Source organism: Ursus arctos, unplaced genomic scaffold, assembly GCF_023065955.2.
Source record: "Ursus arctos isolate Adak ecotype North America unplaced genomic scaffold, UrsArc2.0 scaffold_4, whole genome shotgun sequence".
Lineage (NCBI taxonomy): Eukaryota > Metazoa > Chordata > Mammalia > Carnivora > Ursidae > Ursus > Ursus arctos.
In genome coordinates this window covers 50132726-50154218 of record NW_026623056.1, presented here as the reverse complement: position 1 = coordinate 50154218, position 21493 = coordinate 50132726, and the positions used below count along the sequence as shown (strand labels likewise).

Here is a 21493-nt window from a genome sequence, read left to right as displayed (position 1 = left end):
AAAATGTTAATGTACTCATTTAATGCCTCACTCTGAGGAAAAATTAAATTCATTCTTAATGTAATAGAGACTCTGAGGAAAAAAATGTCAATCAACCAAAGTGAAAGCTCAGGCAGGAAGAAGACAAATGTGAATAATGCAAGTATGACATCAAAAGCTGATGGACAGGGATACTGTTTCACACTGTCTTACTACCACCAAAAGTGCGGAGAGGAAAGAATAAGAATTTGCATACCCTTGGTGTGCCCAAAATGTGAATATTTCCAATTGCCACACATTTCAGCATTTTATTTTGGATTTTATTTCATATACATAACCATGAAATAATATTAATTTAATCACATTCTACTGGATAACAAAATTAGTATGTTACTATTTCCATGTTCACTAATCTTTCTTTCTCAGTTTCCTAATGAACTTAAAATTTTGCTAAATAAAAATGTGTCAATGTGAAGAAATGAGAGTAACCTTTCCCTACACGGTCTATGCCATACTTTATGCCCGATATACATTTTTCTCCCCTTTTCTCTATGTTGTAGAATTTTAGAGTTTTCTTAAAAATTCTCCTGTATTGGTTTTCCATTTATAATTCTCCTGATGGCTTTCCACTGAGAATAAAAGATTTTGCTTTCAATCCAAACATGTAGAATTTACCCCTGGTTACTAAAAGTCTATGGCCAAGTCATGCCGATTTTACTTATTTAAGTCTGTAATATGGTAATAAATTGAATAGGTTCTTAGTAAGAGCACTAATTCATCCACCAGAGCAGTTTTCTGTGATTAAAAAAATATGGCTGTAAGAATCAGGCTACCTTACCCGTGTGAGGTAGGGGACTTGGCTGGGGACTTGGCAACCTTTTCAATGATACAAGTGTTTCTGTTTTTGTCTTTTTTGTTTTCAATATTGCATAAAAGAGTTTTGCCTCTAATAAACATCTTAATATCCTTCTTCTTCTTCAAATGCTGGAGCAGAAATCCCCCAAAGGTAGCTACTTTTAAAAATTTCACAACCTCACTTCATTAGACTAACCTGTAGCCCTAAATTGATCCTACAATTTTCCAGAAAGGACAAAATAAATTCAAAGAACATGTTGCATCTTTAAAGCAATAGTGGAATGAATGGTTACATTTTTTTTTTTTTACCGAAGACCTGCACTGAGCTTTTAATAGAATTACCACAATACCATGTAATATTAGGGATAAACCTTCAGTATTTAGTAGAAATCGTTTTACAGTATATGAAAATGAAGAAAGAACAATTAAGTAGCTGATCATTTATTTCACTTCATGTTGGTTTACTTAATAGGTTTCAGAGATGTAAGTCCATCAAAGGGTCCACAAAGTAAGAACGAGAGGAGCATGGGGCGAGGTCTATACTCAAGCCAGCAGCCAGAGAAATTCTTTCTTCCCCTGGCCTAGGAACAGTGAAGCTTCAAGAGGAGATCTCCCAAGGTCCCGAGGCAGAGAAATAAAGTCTTAAAAGCAGGAAAACATTAGAGGCCAGCTGTCAGGGCCACATAGTGGGGCTCTCCTGCCATAAGTGCTCAGTGTGACCACCACGATGACCCTGGCTGAGCTCTATCACTGTCACTTTCTGAAAGTCCAAATGCAACAGAGCCACGTAGCCACAGGTGAAACAGTGACGGCCAAGACAGAGAAATAAAATCCAAAGCCCACCTGCCTCCACTGCCTTTCTGACATGAGTCAAATCACTGAGATTCTTTTAGTCCCATTTCCTAATCTGTAGAATATTGATAATAACAATGTACTAAGGATATTGGAGGTAAAAAGCACTTTGTGGGCTATTAGGCATCATGTAAATGTTAGTTATGCTTATCTGTTCATGTGTGAGTGTGTGTGTGTGCGTGTGTACTATTATTGTGGACTAGATGATTGTAAATTTTTTTTATTTCACAAATGGAGAGGAGTATATGAGGAAATTGCACTCCATGAGCTGAGGTCGGGTGTGGGGCTCTGTGCCCGGGCAGGACGCTGCAGCTGTGCACGCAGGCCCGCCAGTGAATACAGACACTGTGTTACACTTAGAAGACTCCATGCTGCAGTGTGAAGGCCATCTAATTGCTTCCAAGCATACTTGATATGGACCAGAAAAAACCTGATACCATCTTTATCTGGGATTCAAATTGAAAAGCACCATTGCAGGGAGGCTTCGGTAAGAAACTTACAATAATAATCTTAACAAGTAACTTAATATGGTGGTTTTAAAAATTAATGAAATCATTTAACTAAGAGCAGAACGAAATGTTTGTGATTTGGGAGATTTCATAAATAATTGTACAGTCACTGCCACAATAGTTCCTTGTGGCCTGCATTTTCCAACACACCTGATGAATTCTGTCACCCATAAACGGCCTATGAAAGATAGCTTGAGTTAACTTGAATCTATCAACTAGCTGTTACACCCACCAGCCCATCTTCATCTGTAGGATCATCAATGTTTACGCAAAACCCCAAAGTGCCTCCCATACCCTTAGAGAAAAAACGTTCCAAGTAACTATAGGTTTAACTGCATTTTGTGTTCTAATACACTAAAAATCTGAAATCTGACCTTCCTGCTTCCCTTTCCTAAGGACCCTTGTGGTTAGATTGGGCCCATCCAGACAATCCAAGATAATCTTCCCATCTCAAGATCCTTAACTTAATCACATCTGCAGAATCCTTTTTGCTATGTGAAATAATATATTCACAGGCCCCAGGGATTAAGGCATGGACATTTTGAGGGTCTGGTATCCAGCATACCACAGATAGTTTATTGTGTTATCATTACTTTCTCCCTGAAGGAAAATAGTGCATTGGAAGCATTAAAAATTTGGTCAAATATGTCCAATGAGCCTGTGACTAAGCTCTGCAATCATTATGTCCAGTTCTTCCTGTCGTGTCAGTCTAGCATAAGTTTTCTCACCCTTAGCATTATTGACATTTAGGGCCAGATATTTCTTTGTTGTGGGCGACTGTCCTGTACATTCTGGGAATTTTAGAAACACCCATGGCATTTACCCACTAGATGCCAGTAGCACTGCCCCCACAGTTATGACAACCAAAAATGTGTTCATATATCACTAAGTGTACCCTGGGTGGAAAAAAATCACCCTCAGTAGAGAAGTATTCATCCAACATAAAGCAACCAAATTATTGTAATGGCCTCTTTAAAGGCAATAACTCACAGAATGCAAAAGATCTGGTGGTATTTTTTTTTTTAGATTTATTTATTCATTTTAGAGAGACAGAGAGCACAAGCCAGGGGTAGGAAGAGGCAGAAGGAGAGAGAGAAGGAAAGAAGCAGATTCTCTGCTGAGCAGAGAGCCCGACGCAGGCTCGATCGCAGGACCTTGAGATCATGACCTGAGCCAAAACCAAGAGTCCTATGCTTAACTGACTGAGCCACCCAGGCACCCCAAAAGATCTGATGGTATTAACTGATGGCTAATCTTAAGGAGCCAAATGCAGGTTATTTATCTCAGCATTATAGGCTAAATTTACCACTCAGTTTATTTGTCCAAAAGACAAACTCAGAGTTAAGTTTTACTGGCCCTAACTCTTCTATGTAACGTGTCCAGTGGGGTTATGTATGAAGCTTTCAATTCTTTGGCGATCAGGCTGAGAGTGGCATCTTAGTATGCCCTGTCTTACAAAAGCTGTGAGCGCTTCAGTGGCAGGAACCATGTCTTATTATGTTTCTTTCCACAGACCATAATCTCCTCAACCTACATTCAAGAACCTTTTCATTATACTACGGTGCTCCTCAAACACAGCGTTGGTTTTTCTAGAAGGATACAGGGCCTTAGAATTTGCTTCTTGGCTAATCCCCCAGGTATTGGTTCCCAAGCTTTTACCATTTGTACCCCCTTTCACAATTTCTTTTTGTCATTCTTTACTTGGCATTTGTCTTCAAATCTACGCATGTTTTTCAAACATAAATACTACTTTAGCAATTGTATACATGAAATCATGTTCCATAATGCTATTTTAATTTCTCTGAAATACATTACATTAAATTAAATTAAATACATAACTATAAACTATTTCATGTTTGTCCATGTGCCATTTAAAAGAAGCTCACTGTTAGTTACACATATTATACTTCAAGACATATTGCCCTAATGGACAATCCAGTAGGTGAAGGGGATTAAGAGGCATAATCTTCCAGTTATAAAATAAATAAGACATGGGGATAGAATGTACAGTGTATGGAATATAGTCAATAATATTGTAACTTGTTGTATGGTGGTGGATGGTAATTAGGCTTATTATGATGATCATTTCATAATGTGTATGTATAAATATCAAATCACTATGCTATACACCTGAAACTAATACAATATTGTATGTCAGTTATTCTTCAATTAAAAAAAATACATTGCCCTGGAAACAACCAACTTCAGCAAAAGTAGACAGTTATTTCTAATTCTAAAGATGTTTTCCCATCTGTTCAAGTTCCTCACAAGTGAGGGAACATCAAAGTACAACAAACCAAACTGCTCACAGAGATGACGCAAGTTCTCACAGCCAGAGAGAAAAGCTCAGGCTACTATTTACACTGTTTCCTAAAAATCTTCCTTTTCATTTTTCTTTAAAATATGTAATAGTTAAAATATAAACCCTTTAAAAAAACAGTATTACCAAGTAGTTTGTCCTGATATATTTAATGTAAGATATGAGCCATATAACCACAGAAAAAGCAAACTAAAAAATTGGGAAAAGTAATGCAGACCAGTGTTTGCCAAAGTGCATCCCATAGAATATTAGTTCTATAAAATCTTAATAGACATTGCATGAAAAAAAAAGATAAGGGGGATTTGGGGGAATCTATAGTCAAATGATTTTGAGAAATTCTTTTAAACAAAATGAAAAGAACGTTTTTATTGTAAGGCTTCTCAGAGATTTTCATATTCTAATGTGCTTTGTGAAACTTAAGAGAAGTGTGTATTAAACATACAGTCCTAAATTTATTTAATGACAAAATCCTTTTTTTTTCCTAAGACTATTTCTTGGGGCTAGTGTTCTAAGGAATGTATCTTGGGAAATGCTGATCTATCTAGATTAGAGAAAATTTTATTTTCCTGAGAAAAAGAATGAGGTTTAGGGTAATGGATATTCAAAAATGCATGCTATCTTATTTTTCTAAAGAACATAGAAGTGCAGACTGTCTTTTCTGGATTAATTTTGTTAATCACTGCCTTTGCCCCCAAGGACTCAGAGAACCATTACTGGATGTGAATGATAAATGAACATAAATGACAACATGGAAATTCTTTTACCTGCTATAGTATGGTTTATATTGGCTACTTCTTTGCTTTGAGAAGTAATTAACTTCTTTTTATCTTAACATAGAAAGCTCCACAAAATATAGGCCCTGATCATCTAAAAACCTTTGCTGGACTTGGGTGACATTGCTGGTTGAGTGTCCAACTCTTGGTTTTGGCTCTGGTCATGATCTCAGGGTGTTGGGATGGAGCCCCTCAGGGTGAGTCTGCTTGGGGTTCTCTCTCCTTCTCCCTCTGTTCCTCCCACTTGTGTGCTCGCACATGTGCGTGGTCTCTCTTTCAAATAAATAAATAAATCTTAAAAAAAAAAAACCTTTGTTGGAACTGATATCACCTGAAGAGCATTAATGGACAGCTGTTAAAATTCATGGAATCGGCAAACAGGAATTTTCTTTAGCAGCCTCTTACTTTCTTTCCACGCACAGTGCATAAACATGCAAGGGTCATTCTAAATGGAGATTAAGGCCATGAATTTAAAATTAGTTAATCTGCTAAATTTAATTTTTCTAGCCACTACTACGTATGCTTTGACATGACACTGAAAGTGAATCAGAGTGTGGCCAAAACACTGAGCCCAGAGTGGCTCCTAAAAAACGTGAAGCCACAAAATACTATCACCCAGAGTATTAGCATGGGGAAGGATAACAGAGATGTAGAAAGTGACATTGTCATTAAAATGCTACTGATAATACCAGGAATTCTTGTACAGGGTGCACCACTCAATTATTGTGTGAGTTTGGGAAAATCACTTGGCCTGTACAGGACTTGTAGAATGAGAAGGCTGGGGAAAAAATCACCTAGCACCTTGCTCCTCAAAGTGTAGTGCATGGCGTAGTGGCATCAGCATCACCCGGGATCTTGTTAGAAATGTAGAAACTCAGGCCTCGCCCTGGATCTACTGAGTCAGAATCTGCATTTTAACAAGATCCCCGATGAACTAATACACTGGTTTTCTAACTCCGTTCCTAGCACCTCAAACCACCCCTCCCTACAAACCCTCTCTGCCACCCAACTACCCTTGTGGACAGGGAACCTAAAGGCAGAATTAGCAGTAAGGATTAATTTTTTAAAAAGCTCTGGTAATCCAAACCTTCTCCTTTGACAGATAAGGAAACTGAGGCCCAAAGAGGTAGAGCAGATTTCCTGAAACCATACAGCCAATTAGTAGCAGAATGCAGATTTTATTAGTACCTTTTCCGGTGTAGTTAATTGTATTGCTTCACAAAAATGTTACCAAAATGGTGGGATTAAATTGCCAAATGTTAATGTTACAACAAATGAACAGGAATGCTTTTCTTCTCTTGGAAAAAAACTTTTTTCAAGTTTAAAAATGACTGCTTTTTAATGAAATTATGTTATTCCTGGAGGTACTTAGAGAAGAATCAAGTTACAGGGTGTCTCATTTCTCTTCCAGGCAGTAGAAGGCCTCTATACTCAGGCCAGACACTAACTGTCCCATTTCCTCCCTCTCTCAACACCCACTCACCCTCCTGTGCACACACGCACGCACGCGCGCACGCACATACACACACACACACACACCCCACAATGGTGACGTATAATTCAATTATGAATAACTGCAGAAACCACATGAGCCCATGATCCAGGATGCTCACAAGTCCAGTTTTAGTCAATAACCTCTTAGCAACCAGCAACCTTGTTTGTCTGAAACAACTAAAACCTTCTATGGCTTGAATGGATCTCAAATAACCACAAAAAATAGATGGATATATAGGTTAAGAGAATATTATAGTTAGGTTTAAATAAATTTCACTAATTGAACACTGAGTATACAGAAGTCTCCCCTTATTCAAGATCCCCAGAGGATGCCTGGAAACCACAGATAGGACCAAATCCTTCATATGTGTATACTACGTTTCTTCCTATACATACACACTTATGATAAAGTTTAATTTATAAATTAGGCATAGTAAGAGATTAACAATAATAACTAATAACAAAATAGAACAATTATAATAATATACTATATTAAAAGTTATGTGAATGTGGTCTCTCTCTCTCAAAAGATCTTATTGTGCTGTACTCACCCTTCTTGTGAGGACATGAGATGATAAAATGCCTATGTGATGAGACCAAGAGAAGTGAATGACATAGACATTGTGATGTAGTGTTAGGTTACTGTCGACTTCTCACGACATATCAGAAGGATCAACTGCTTCTGGATGGTGGATAACTACGAGTGTGGGGAAAAAAACTGTGGAGAAGGGCAGACTACTGTAACGGGCATTTGTATGTGCCCCAAAGACAAATGTCTCTTTTCACCTTGGGACAATCTTTTCTTTTCCGTTTTGTTCACACTCCTCTTTCCACTATTCTCATTGAGTGGTGGCCTAAAAACAAAGGCTCTTAGTACTACCAAAGCCAGGAAGAATAACAAAACCATTTGAATGAACAATTAAACATCCTGTATTTGTCCTTAGTAATACTGTCAGATACTTTCTTTAATTTGCCTCCAGACTATTCTGGGTTTTGCCTGGAATAAAAGTCCCAGGAACTATATTTAAAACAAAGAGGAGGGTCTCCTGGGTAGCTCAGTCGGTTAAACATCTGCCTTCAGCTCAGGTCATGATCACAGGGTCCTGGTATTGAGCCCCATGTCGGACTCCCTGCTCAGCACTGAGTCTGTTTCTCCCTCTCCCTCTGCCCCTTCCCCCCTGCTCATGCTCTCTCTCCCTCTCCCTCTCTCTCTCTCAAATAAATAAATAATCTTTAAAAAAAAACAAAGGGGAAAAATAATTGCATGGTGCCATGTTTACCCTTTGAAAATGATCTTTTCATTTCCTTCTCCCTCATACCATTATATCATCAGAGAAATGTCAAACCAAATGTGTCAAATCGAAAGTTAATTTCAGTACTTCTTTCATGCTTGATAAATCTAAAATATCTTTCTCACTCTTCAATTCTTTACTGTGTATAAATCTTTGTAAATGTGGGGGATTCTTGTTCTTAATCTTTTTTTTACACAAAATTGTGAGTTTTTTGATAGAACTGCAACACTGAGTGTGACAAGATTAGGTCACTAACAAAGTGTAGCCAAATAATACAAATATCTAGCATATGGATAGGAAGCAAAGAATAGATCAAAATGCATACTCCCTCTTTTCCAGAAATTTTTGACTACTGGCAGAAGTAAAAACTGCAGTGGATTTTTATAAAAGATGTTAGGGGACATAATTAACATCCTCTCCAACCAAATTATATATATTTTTCTTTTTTTAGTAGTAATTATTAAGTGTGTACATTTTAACAAGAATCCATCCAAATAATAAACAAGTCTTCATACCAAGATTCTATAGCAGTCAACTAAATAGAAATTTGAGAGTCATATACGTAATTAAAAGTTTTCTTGCAGCCACATTTGAAAAGTAAAGTGAAACAGGTAAAATTAGTTTTAGTAACATATTTTATTTAGCCTAATATGTCTAAGATATTATCATTTCAACATGTAATCAGAATTAAAATTACTAATGAGGTATTTCACATTAGTCATGGTAGTTTTGACATAGATCAGGGAGAGAAAATGGTTACAATGTAGAAAAAAAAGCATGAATGATTTTTAAGAAAATAAAATTTAAAAAAAAAACATTCTCAATGATAAACCAGCATAAGCCCAAAGATAATTGAATTGTAATGGCCTCTTGTTTGGGGTTTGATTTTTGTTTTTGCTTTTTTGCAACAATAAGTCTCAAAAGAAAACTGAAGGTTCTTCTCATCACCAATTACTTATTCTATGAAAGAGACTTGCAGTTAGTAGTCCAAGTTCTCCATTAAAAAAAAATTAAAAATAAAAATAATTTGCAGTCATAAGACCAGCTGGATGTTCTCTCTCTTCCTCCCTCTCCCACCTTCTCATTCTTGTATTTGTTCCCATCATAGCAAGACCACAATTATTAATCATTTAATTTATTCTTTGGTTTCCTTTTTCATGTGTGTCCCATAGAATATAAGCTTCATTAGAGCAGGAACCACAGGTACCTGCCCTCTTGCCTGACACATGAGAATCACTCAGTATTTGTTAAAAGAATTAAAAAAAAATTAAGGAGCATCAGCTAGGTCAGTATAAAGGCAAAGATCTTTTTTCATTAATAACACACCTAGAATTCTAAATATTACTTATCCTAATGTCTGAATTGAAAAAAAAGCAGAGTCAGTATATCACAATTTTCAATTACTATAGCACATTCCTGAATATTTTAAAATAACTTCTTCCTTCAAATGTCAAGACTAACAAGATTTAAAACTTGTCTGGGTCCCACCTCCAGGGTTAGGAAGGATCTGCTAGGGACACCTACCTGAGAAGCCTGGACCAAGGAGTAAGGTTCTGAGAGTTGGGATAATTCTACCCAGAGCAGACAAGGCCAGCTCAGTCAGGGAGAAGACCTGAAACCAGGTCAAAGGGGAAACCAAAGCAGGGCTGAGTGAACATCTGAATATCCATCTGAGAAGACAGGCAGAAGGCACAGTGTCTGGAAGGGCTGCAGGTCCATTTGCATGTGGCCAGTGGCTCACCAGAGACTACACCTGCCAGGGCCCTCTGCACAGACACCCAAAAGTCTCTCCTCGGGCCCCAGGGTGACAGGGTTACTGCACCATCATACCAGAAATGAACACCATCATACTTATACCAGATTATGACTACCAGACCTTAAGGTGGTAACCAAGGTAGAAACAGGGGTATTTACTTTGTAATTCATGTGACAGATTTCGGCACAACTGATTCAAATCTATTTTGTCATACCTTCACCATCTTCCTCTCTAACCCACTTTTTTCTTGAGTGTTTTCACTTAAAAAATTTCCTATGTAATAATTTAATCAGTTTGCTATAATCCCCACATGAAATATACAAAAACATGAAATCACACACAAAAATTTGCAGGCCTATTTGAAGTTTGAAATATTTCCTGTCAACTCCATGAGAAATTAAAGGAGTAGCTGCTCTAAACAAACTTTTGGGATGATTAGATCTGTTAATAAACGTTATAGGTTTATGACTCAGAATTAAATTAGTCAGATTAGAAAGTTAAAAGGAAAACAACCAAATTGTTTAAAATGCTGGCATTACCTAAAAAGATCAAGGAAGCTGAGATAAAAGCATGTTTTAGGGAGTTAACTCGAAATACTTTGGCACAAGAGAGGTGGTTTGAGAATCTTTCAACACCTAGGAGTGGGACTCTAGCTTGAAAAATACACAATTCTAACAATGAGGGTTATAAATTCTCACTGACAACAGACAAAGGAGCCTTGAGATACTCAAGAGTCATACACTGCTTACATCTGAAAGGCAAATTTCTTTGGGAAGATTTGTGAATATACATCTGAGCATTTCTTCTTCACTTCCCAACATACAACCCTCTTCATACCAAACTGTGTTTTTCCTCCATGCTGATAGCGCTACTGCTACCTGGCCCGCAAAAACTACAAGCATGAGTATAGAGGAAATACCAGAGTTGATCATAGAAAAGGATCTAGAGCAAAGCATTCAACAGCCATTTATCAAAAAAAACAAAAAAATCTGATAAGATCTTAGTCTGTCATCAGTAGGCTACACTGTTATGAAGGATGCCAAAGTAACATAGAACTGGCCTACCCCTGGGGGCAACGGGGTGGTTCAGGCAGTTGGGGCTCCGACTCTTGGTTTCTGCTCTGGTCGTGATCTCAGGGTCATGAGATTCAGCCCTGTCAGGCTGCTCGATCAGTGGAGAGCCTGCTTAAAAGCTTCTCCCTCTGCCGTTCCCCACTGCTCGCTCGCTCTCTCTCTCTCTCTCACAAATAAATAAATCTTAAAAAAAAAAAAAAACTGGCCTACCCTTGAGGAACTTATACTCTTGTTGGGAGAGAGAAAACAGCTACAAGCTAAAGCACTCCATTAAAAAAAATCAATATTAGCCCCCAGTCTCTATCACATAACTCTTTTGTCACTATGTGAAATTGTTTTGTATGTTTATTTATTCTATCTTTATTTGTTGATTATGATGAGTCTTTCCCATCAGAATGTAAGCTTCACATGGAGAGGGACACAGTCTGTGCTCCCAGGGCCTGGAAACAGAACATTAGTTGAATGAGTGTATCAATAATGAATAAAACAGATCACCAGCAGCTGTATATCATTAAGTACTTGACGAGTGATAAGGACAATAAGAGCTCCAAGCATTTGGCGTAAGAGTAGCATGAGATTTTGTCAAGGAAGGCTCCGTAGAAGAGGGGAAAGCCTTTGCAGGCAAATCCGATTTGAAGAAGTAGAGAAGGACCATTGCCAAAGTGAGATAGGAAGTTAAAAACAGAAACAAGTACTACTGGTAGGATAGCTATAGGTGTGCTCCTGAATTTCTCCATGTGATACATGTTCAGCCTTGCTGCATCCCTCTGCTCTTTAAAAATGCCATTCTTTACATCACATATACTCACAACTCTGTGGCCACCTACAACCCCCATCCACTCTTCATTACTGCCCTATAGGCAAGGAGTGTCCAAGTTCTAAAGAGACTACTCCAGATGTTTCTCATTCATCTCTACCCTCTCCTCCACTCACACGCCAACATCTTGACCAAGCCCTCGTTAGCATTTATTTGAACTGCTTCAAAATCCCCAATCTTACTAAGACCTGATTGTTTGTCCCAGCTCCGCCTCTACCTGTGTGACACTGGATAGAGATCACCAATCTATCTAAGCCTTTGTCTTTTCATCTGTACAAAGAGGACCTGGGATGGACTAGACCATCTCCATGGTCCCTTCCTATTCTCACACCTTAGAATCTTGGAATCCTTGGGTATCTGTCCTCTGCAGACCTAACACTGTGCTTTGGACAGAAGGAATGCACAAAGCTTATTTAAATATAATTGTGTAGTATTTTTCAGATACTGCTGAAAAATTATTTTAGAATTTCAAATCAAAGACCCCTTAAACATTTTTTCCTAGGCTTTATTTTACTTTCTCAAATGCATTTTCACTCTAAGTACAGGGCTATCTCCATTCTAGGGAAAAACATAGTTAATTTTTTATTCTAAGCAAAAAAGTCAAGTTTAAAAAGCTTAAAAATCTAATTTTTAAAAGCCTAGTTATTTCTCCATTTTACACAAAAATCTCTCTCCCATTCTCTGTTACACACACACACACACACACACACACACACACTTACTCCTTTAAAGTGTAAATGAAACAATCTAGTCATGGTCAATATAGAGTCATGCTTATAATGGGCTGAAATGAATGTTGTTGATTAAATAATTAGACGAATAAAAAAGAACATCAGAGCCTTATGAAACAATCTAGTCATGGTCAATATAGAGTCATGCTTATAATGGGCTGAAATGAATGTTGTTGATTAAATAATTAGATGAATAAAAAAGAACATCAGAGCCTTTTAAACATTAATGTGCACATGAACCATCTCGGGGTGTCGCGAAAAAACAGATTCTCATGCACTTAGTCTGGGCTGAGGCCGCAGACTGGCATTTCTAATGAGCTCCCACATGATGTCAATGCTGCTGCTCCAAGAACCAAGGTGCTAGCGACAAGGTGTGAGAACTCGGGGAACCTTAGAGATTATCATATTAAACTTCCTCATTTCCACAGGAAAGTTGAGGCCTAGATTGGTGAAACAGTGTGCCCCAGTCCCTACAGCTGGTGCTGGCAGCAGTGAGCTGAGACGGACGCCCAGATGCACAGGGCTCCGGCCACGCTGCCAGTGCAGAGCGCAGCTGTGCACCCTGCTCCCATCTGCCCCACGTGGTGTGAGAGGTCACACTCTCGCAAGAGCAGCATGTTTCTTATCACCTTCAATGGTGAGTGGAGATAAGTCCTCAAAGCTCATCTTCTTCACTTACTAGCATTAACCTCCAACCCACCAAAGACAGAATCGGGAGGAATATTATTTCTGCCAGATCAGCTGGGCTGCTTTTTCTCTATTTTTATCAAAACCGTGAGAGAAAATATGACTTTTTAAATTTTATTAAATCAGCTGATTATGAAGTCTGAGAAGCCCAGATTTAGACATACTGTCACTACCAAGCCACACTGCTGAGGCATCCTTTGAGTTGTGCTGTATATACATGTGCCTGAATACACACACACACACACACACACACACACACACACCGCTACCCCTGGCAGTGCGTGTGCTGGACCACATTTTGTGTACTTGGTGGAAGCTCCATGTTTGCAGACATGCAGGTTGTCTGACTTACACTTAGAAAATTCTAGTAGTTTCCCAAGCATAGGCCTCCCTACCCTTCTCACCCTAGATTCGTGATTTTGCATCAGTTCCTAAGTTCAAAAAGAACTTTATTATACAAAGAAAGGTAAAATAAGGGGAATATTCAGACAATAGAATAAGTTTCTTTTCCTCTGGACCAGGGGATGAGCTCACTGGAGAGCATCTAAAACCATAGCAAGAACCTGGTAAGGGATCTGGGAAACAGAGCACTCATTTTCAGTTAGTCTAGTAAGCAAAATATCAGCCTTGAATTCATTTGGTTTCAATTTACTTTTCACAAAACACATATATATAGTAAAAGATCTTGTGCTTCTGGTTTCCTTTCTGCTTGCAAATTTCACCCCATTTAAAACATAAAAGGAGAAAAATAGGGTGCTGACCAAAGGCAAACATAACATGATATAGGTGAACACAGTACAAATTCTCCCTTAGAAATCTTTCCCCCTAGACTTCATGGGTAAGACTTCTCCCTAATGGGGAAAGAGAAGCATGTCCTCTAGCAGTAGTGATTCAGTGTCTGTAGGGTACAACATATACCTGAGAGGATCTTTAGTCTCCTTAACTTTTGGGAACCCCACCCTCTGTAGTACAGAAAAGAAAATCAGACACACTAAGGAAGCAGTTTCACTAAGTAAGACATGTCATCCTCCTAAATTTGTCCTCTTGAAAGTAGAAGTTTAAAGAAGTTAAATCAAGTTTATTCTTGAATTCCAGATTCCTTCTCAGACTCCTTTTGAATCCCATGACATTGTAACCTATGGCATTTATGAAAACTTATGCCCACACTCTTTTCTCCTCCTTATATAAAAAAGGGGAGGCACGCCTGGGGAGCACAGTCGGTTAAAGCATCCAACTCTTGGTTTCAGCTCAGGTCTGATCTTGGGGTGGTGAGATGGAACCCTGCTTCAGGCTCTGCACTCAGCCTAGAGTCTGCTTGAGTTTCTTTCTCCCTCTGGCCCCACCCCCACTCATGTGCGTGCGCTCTCTCTCTCTCAAATAAATAAATCTTAAAAGAAGGGGGGAAAAAAGCTCAGCTATCAATTTGCACTTCATTATGGAACTCTAAAAATCATTAATTTTAGATCTGGAAGATCATTAGCCATCATATCCCATGCATGTGTGACTGAGACCCTAGGCAGTGAAATAGTAATATTTCTTAATTAGAGGCAGGGCCAGAACTTCTAACGCACAATCCTATGCTGTTTTCACTGTATCAGTTTTACGTGAAAGAATGAAAGCATTAATTGGAGAGCACTTTGGTATTATTGGAGTTCATTATTGTCCTGTGCCTTCCCATGCTTGTTATTCAGGAGTAAGCTTGTAAGTGAAGAATGAGGTGATCAAGGCCACTAACTATGCATGGGCCAAGAAGTCTCCCCAATAATGTCACTTAAAGTGCACTGGGAAGATTTACCTTTCTGCCTCCCCAATTCTACCGCACTCCAACAGCTTCCACCATTAGAGATTCTGAGCATCAGGGTACATATTACTCTGTCCCTACTGTCCTATCTTAAAATTCAAACATTCTGAGAGAGATGATATTTTAAATCACTAACAGTTAACTTTGAATTTGTTTATAAGGCAACTTCCCTCCAGGATAGGAGAAATAAGCCTTGATCTAAGTGACAGAAAGCTCAGAAAAGAGAGAAAAGTTCAGAAAGGAGAGATGAACTATGCCAAACTTAATCTGCTTCACTCTTGCATAAGCCAGGGTCATATGGCCTTGACCATATTAAAACATTGTTGACATGTCATAATACTCAAGGCACAAAATCCACATAGATTCTAGTTGCCTCTAATAACTGTAGCTAAGGACTGACTAGGGCCCAAAGAGAATGTAAAGATCAGTAGTCATTTCCAATTGAATTAAGAATGTTTTTGACAGTGCTCGCTTCAGCAGCACATATACTAAAAAAAAGAATGTTTTTGACAACATTCCAGAGAAAATCCAGGGGAGACTGCCATTCATGTTAGATAATAATAAAGATGATGATGACAACAGGTACTATCAGGTATGGCAGGTGAGTGTATTGATTTATTCATTCACTCAATTATTCATCAAATGCTCATTCAGTACTACTTTCTATGTGTAAAGCATTGTTATGGATGCTGGGGATTCAAAAAGTGGCAAAAGAAATAGAAAGCTCTTCAACTCTTGATGAAGTTTGCATTCTAATGGGGAGGCAGATAATAAGCAAACAAGTAGATGCATAACATGTCAGATGGTATAAAGTGCTATGGAGAAAAGAAACAAGGGTCAGGTGGAATTGCTTTACTTTTTTCCAATTAATTGATTTGTTGGATAGCTATGGGAAAGGAACAAACAATGGGCAAGTATCCCAAGAATCCTAAATTTGGTTAGTGCTTTTTTTGACTTTAATTATTTAAAAAAGTTTTATTCAATTTATTTAAACTAAAAAAAAAAAAATGCACCCATTTCTTCCACCACCATCCCTTAAAAACCACAGTCTGTTCCCTGTATCTATGAGCTTGGTTTTTGTTTGATTTGTGGATTCTACACGTGAGAGAGATCATATGGTATTTGTCTTTCTCTGATTTATGTCACTTAGTATAATGCCCTCAAGGTCCAATTGTGTTGTTGTAAACAGCAAGATTTTATTCTTTTTTAAGACTGAAATACACACACACACACACACACGCACACATATACACACACATACATATATACACACACATATACATACACACATACATATACATATGTATATGTGTACATACATAAAGGTATGTACATATATACAAACATGTATATGACTGATATATATATATACATACATACATAGATAGATATATAGATATATACACACACACACACATATCCTAATTTCTTTATCCATCCATTCATTGATGAACATTTATACTGGTTAAATATCTTGGCTATTGTAAATAATGCTGCAATGAACATAGGAGTGCATGTCTTTTTGAATTAGTGTTTTCATTTTCTTCAAATAAATACCCAAAAGTGAAATTGCTAAATCACGTGGTAGTTCTATTTTAAACTTTTTAGAGAAACTCCATACTGTTTTCCACAGTGGTTGCACCAATTTATAGTCCCACCAACAATGCAACAATTCCCTTTTCTCCACATTGTCACCAACACTTGTTATTTCTTGTCTTTCTAATTTTAGTCATTCTACAGGTATGAGGTGATATCTCACTGTGGTTTTGATTTGCTTTTCTCTAATGATTAATAATGTTGAGCATCTTTTCATGTACCTGTTGACCATTTGTATGTCTCCTTGGAAAAATGTCTCTTCAGATCTTCTGCCCATTTTTTAATCAGATTATTTGTTCCTGAGCTATTGAGTTGTATTAGTTTTTTTATATTTTGGATATTAGCCCCTTATCAGACACATGATTTGCAAATATTTTCTCCCATTCAGTAGGTTGCCTTTTCATTTTGTTGATGGTTTCCTTTGCTATGAAGAAGCTTTTTAGTGTGATGTCCCACTTGTTATGTTAAGGAATTTACTGCCTATGCTTTCTTCCAGAAGTTTTATGGTTTCAAGTTTTATGTTCAAGTCTTTAATCCATTTTGAGTTAATTTTTGTGTTTGGGGTGAGGTAGTAGTCCAACTTTCCCAACACCACTTATTGAAGAGACTATCCTTTCCTCATTGTATATTTTTGGCTCTTTTGTCATAAATTAATTGACCACATACATGTGGGTTCATTTCCGGTTTCTCTATTCTGTTCCATTGATCTATATGTCTGTTTTTATACCAGCTTTGTAATACAGCTTGAAATCAGAGTGGGATGCCTCTAGTTTTGTTCTTCTCTCTCAAGTTTGCCTTGGCTGTGCAATGTCTTTCCACACAAATTTTAGGGTTGTTTGTTTTATTTCTGTGAAAAATACCATTGAAATTTTGACAGGCATTGCATTGACTCTGTAGGTTGCTTTGGTAGTATGGACATTTTGACAATGTTAATTATTCCAATCCATTAGCTTCTTACTTATTTGTGTCTTCTTCAATTTCTTTCATTAACATCATGTAGTTCTCAATATACAGATTTTTCACATTCTTCGCTAAATTTATTCCTAGGTCTTTTATTCTTTTTGATGCAGTTGTAAATGGAATGGCTTTCTCAAATTCTTTTTCTGATAATTTGTTGTTAATGTAAAGAAACACAACAAATTTTTGTGTATTGATCTTGTATATTGCATCTTTACCAAATTCATATGTTAATTTCTTTTTAAGATTTTATATATTTATTTGACAGAGAGAGAGAGAGAGCACAAGCAGGGGGAGTGGCAGACAGAGGGAGAGGGAGAAGCAGAAGCAGGAAGCCTGATGCAGGGCTCAATCCCAGGACCCTGGCATCATGACCTGAGCTGAAGGCAGATGCTTAGCCAACTGAGCCACCCAGGCACCCCACCAAATTCATTTATTTAACAGTTTTTTAATGGCGTCTTAAGGTTTTCTATATAAAAATATCATGTCATCTGCAAATAGTGACAATTTTACTTCTTCCTTTCCAATTTGGATATCTTTTATTTCTTTTTCTTGCTTAATTACTCAGGCTAGGACTGCCAATGCTATGTTGAATAAAAGTGATGAGAGTGGACATCCTTGTCTTGTTCCTAATTTTAGAGGAAAAGCTTTCAACTTTTTACCATTGAGTATTACGTTACCTCTAGGCTTGTCATATATGGCCTTTATTCTGTTGAGGTACATTCCCTTTATGCCCTCTTTGTTGAGAGATTTTATCATAAATGAACTTGGAATATTTTCAAATGCTTTTTCTGCATCTATTGAGATAATCACATGACTTTTATCCTTCATTTTGTTAATGTGGTGTAACACATTTACTGATTTACAGATGTTGAACTATCCTTTCATCCCTGGAATAAGTTTTACTTGATCATGGTTTATAATCCTTTTAATGTATTGGTGAATTTGGGTTGCTGATATTTTGCTGAGAATTTTTGTGACATTCATCAGATATTGGCCTATAATTTCTCTCTGTGTGTGTGTGTGTGTGTGTGTGTGTGTGTGTGTGTGTGTGGTGTCTGTGTCTGATTTTGGTAACAGGATAATGCTAGCTTCATAAAATGTGTTTGGAAGACTTGCCACCCACCCACCTCCATCCCTCCCCAGCCATCCTGTTCTATTTTTTGGAAGACATTGAAAAGGATTGGTATTAATTCTTTGAATGTTTGGTAGAATTCACCTTTGAAGATGTCTGGTCCCAGAGTTTTGTTAATTGGGAAGTTTTTGATTACTGACTCAATCTCCCTGCTAGTAATTGATCTGTTCCGATTTTGTATTTCATCTTGATCCAGTCTTGGTAGGTTGTATGTTTCTAGAAATTTAACCATTTATTCTAGGTTGTCTAATTCATTGACATATAAATGTTTATGGTAGTCTCATGATCCTTTATGCTTTTGTGATATCAGTCGTAACATCTCCCCTCTTGTTTCTGATTTTATTTAAGTGCTCTATTTTTCTTGGTGAGTCTAGCTAAAGGTTTGTCAATTTTGTTTATCCTTTCAAAGGATACTCCTTGAAAGTAGCTCCACTAAATGTGTGCCAAATCTGAAGCTTGACCCTCAGTCCAAAGCCCCAGGACAAGCAAAGTCACCTCCTTCACAGAAAGACTGGAAGGTGTGCCTCAGTTCACTATATGTGAAGTGCCCTCAAAGTGGTAGCCTTCCAAGAACTGTCTTGCCACAGTCTCTTGGGGCCCAGGAACACAAGCCCTTCTGGCCACCAGACCCAGGTGATTAAGATCCATTCCCTAGGTATCAGCAGCAAGAAGCAAACACCAGACGTATGTAAAGCTCCCCCCAGGAGACATTGGCACTCTGGAGCATGGCAGAGAGTGAGCATGAAGATATCAATCACCTTCAGAGGTCTCTGGAAAGGATTGCAGTCAGTCGTCATGTGTGTGTTTAATTAGAAATCAGCCCCTCTGGTCACAGTCATGATGATTACCTAGTAGGCCTCCCTCACAGAAAGAGTCAGCTCCCAGGTCTGTTGCTTCTTATCATGTCCTGGAAGGGTGCTAGCTGCTTAAAAACTCTCTCTCCATTGGTTACTGTCCTGTGGGACCCACGAGCATAAGCCCCACTGGCCACCAGAGCCAGGTGCTATAGAGGCAACAGTCATAAAACTGAGCATACCAGACAGGGATATGAGCTCCTTTATGGGTGACACCAATTATTACAGTCCCATGTGACCAGGAACAAAAGCTCCCCTAGCCTCGAGAGCCAGACAACCAGGAGGCATCTTCTGGCTCAGTGTACCACACACATGTAAGGCTCTCTGCCAGGAGACACTGGTGCTTTGAAGTATGGCAAAGGGGCAATGAAAAAATGGTACCAACCAACCAGTCTCTATCTCTGGAGAATACTCCAGCAGGCTCCTAGATGTGTGTGTTAAATTAGATAGCTGTCAGGCCAAGGTTTTAATATAAGCAGGTGAGCCTCCTTTACTTTAGCTCTAGGTGAGATATACTATCTCCGAGCTGGGCCCTGGCGTGGGTGAGTCTGAGCACACAGGGCCCTTTAAGATCTGTCTTCCAGATTGCCACCATTTTGTGAATCTTAGCACATCTGCCTCATTGGTTTTCAAAATTAGACGTTGTGGGGTAAAATAGGTGAAGGGAATTAAGAGTATACTTATTGGGACACCCGGGTGGCTCAGTCTGTTAAGCATCTGCCTTTGGCTCAGGTCATGATCCCAGAGTCCTGGGATCAAGTCCCATGTCGGACTCCTTGCTCATCGGGGAAACTGCTTCTCCCTCTGCCTGCCGATCCCCCTGCTTGGGCATGCTCTCTCTCTCTGACAAATAAAGAAAATCTTTTTTTTAAAAGTACACTTATTGTGATGAGCACTGAGTAATGTATAGAATTGCTGGATCACTATATTGTACACCTGAAACTAATATAACATTATATGTTAATTATACTGGAATTAAAATAAAAATAAATAAAATAAATAAAATTAGGTGTTTTGGGGACTCATCTCTCAAATGCATGTCTTAAAAGTTGAGGTGCCCAATGTGAGGTTTAAACACTTTACTCCTCAGGGAGAAGCTCCAGATTTTGAGTTCCCTCCAGTTGTAGGTGACTGTGGTGGAGGTGGGGTTTATGATGAGATTGTGTCTCAACTTCTTTGACCTTCTTTGATGTGGTTTTCTTCTCATTTGCCCAAGGCGTAGTTATCACTCAGTCTGCTTTAGGTTTTTTAAGAGAAAATTGTTCCATATGTAGCTGTAGACCCAGTGTGTCTGGAGGAGATGAGTTCAGAAACCAGAACCTGAAGCTGCTTTTTTATAGACATAGTCAAAGAAGGCCTCAGTGTAAAGGTCACGTTTAAGCAAAGCTCTAAAGGAAACAAAGGAGGGAGCTTTGAATATTTCCAGGGAAGAGTGTTCCAAGCAGAGGACAAATGCCCTGAACAGGGGGGTATGCTTGGTGTGTTTGAAGAACAAGAAAGCCAGAGAAACTAGAGTTTCATAAGCAAAGGGAAGAATGGCAGAAGCTGAAGCCAGAGAGTTCCACGCAGATCCTTATAAACCATCAAAACCATCATCAGGACTTTGGCTCTCACCCTAACAGACATGGGGATTCTGTGGGAGTGTTGAGTAGAAGAGTGATTGGATCTGACTCATGCTTTAAAAGAATCACTCTGGCTGCTCTGTTTAGATTAGACTTTAAAGATCCAAGGACAGATGCTTGTATTAACTCACGAAGTATCATGAGTTATGAGATTTGTGCTATTTCCCATTTTGCACATGACAAAACTGAGAAAAGACACGCAGTTTGTAAATAGCAGAACCAGGATAACAGCCCAGACAACCTGACTCCAAAGGTCATGTGTTTAATCTCTACACTCTACCACTTCTCAAGACAGACGTCAAAGGCTGAGACATGGAAAATTTATGCAAATGTCATTGGATGGAGACCACTAGGGGTAGTCCTAATTGAGGAGAGAAGCATCATTTTGCC

At 38.4% G+C, this 21493-nt stretch overlaps 1 protein-coding gene across 1 annotated transcript in view; it reads left to right on the top strand.

Moving 5' to 3' along the window:
- Positions 1-21493, top strand: part of COL8A1 (collagen type VIII alpha 1 chain) — a 148856-nt gene that overhangs the window by 44829 nt on the left and 82534 nt on the right. The window lies entirely within an intron of this gene.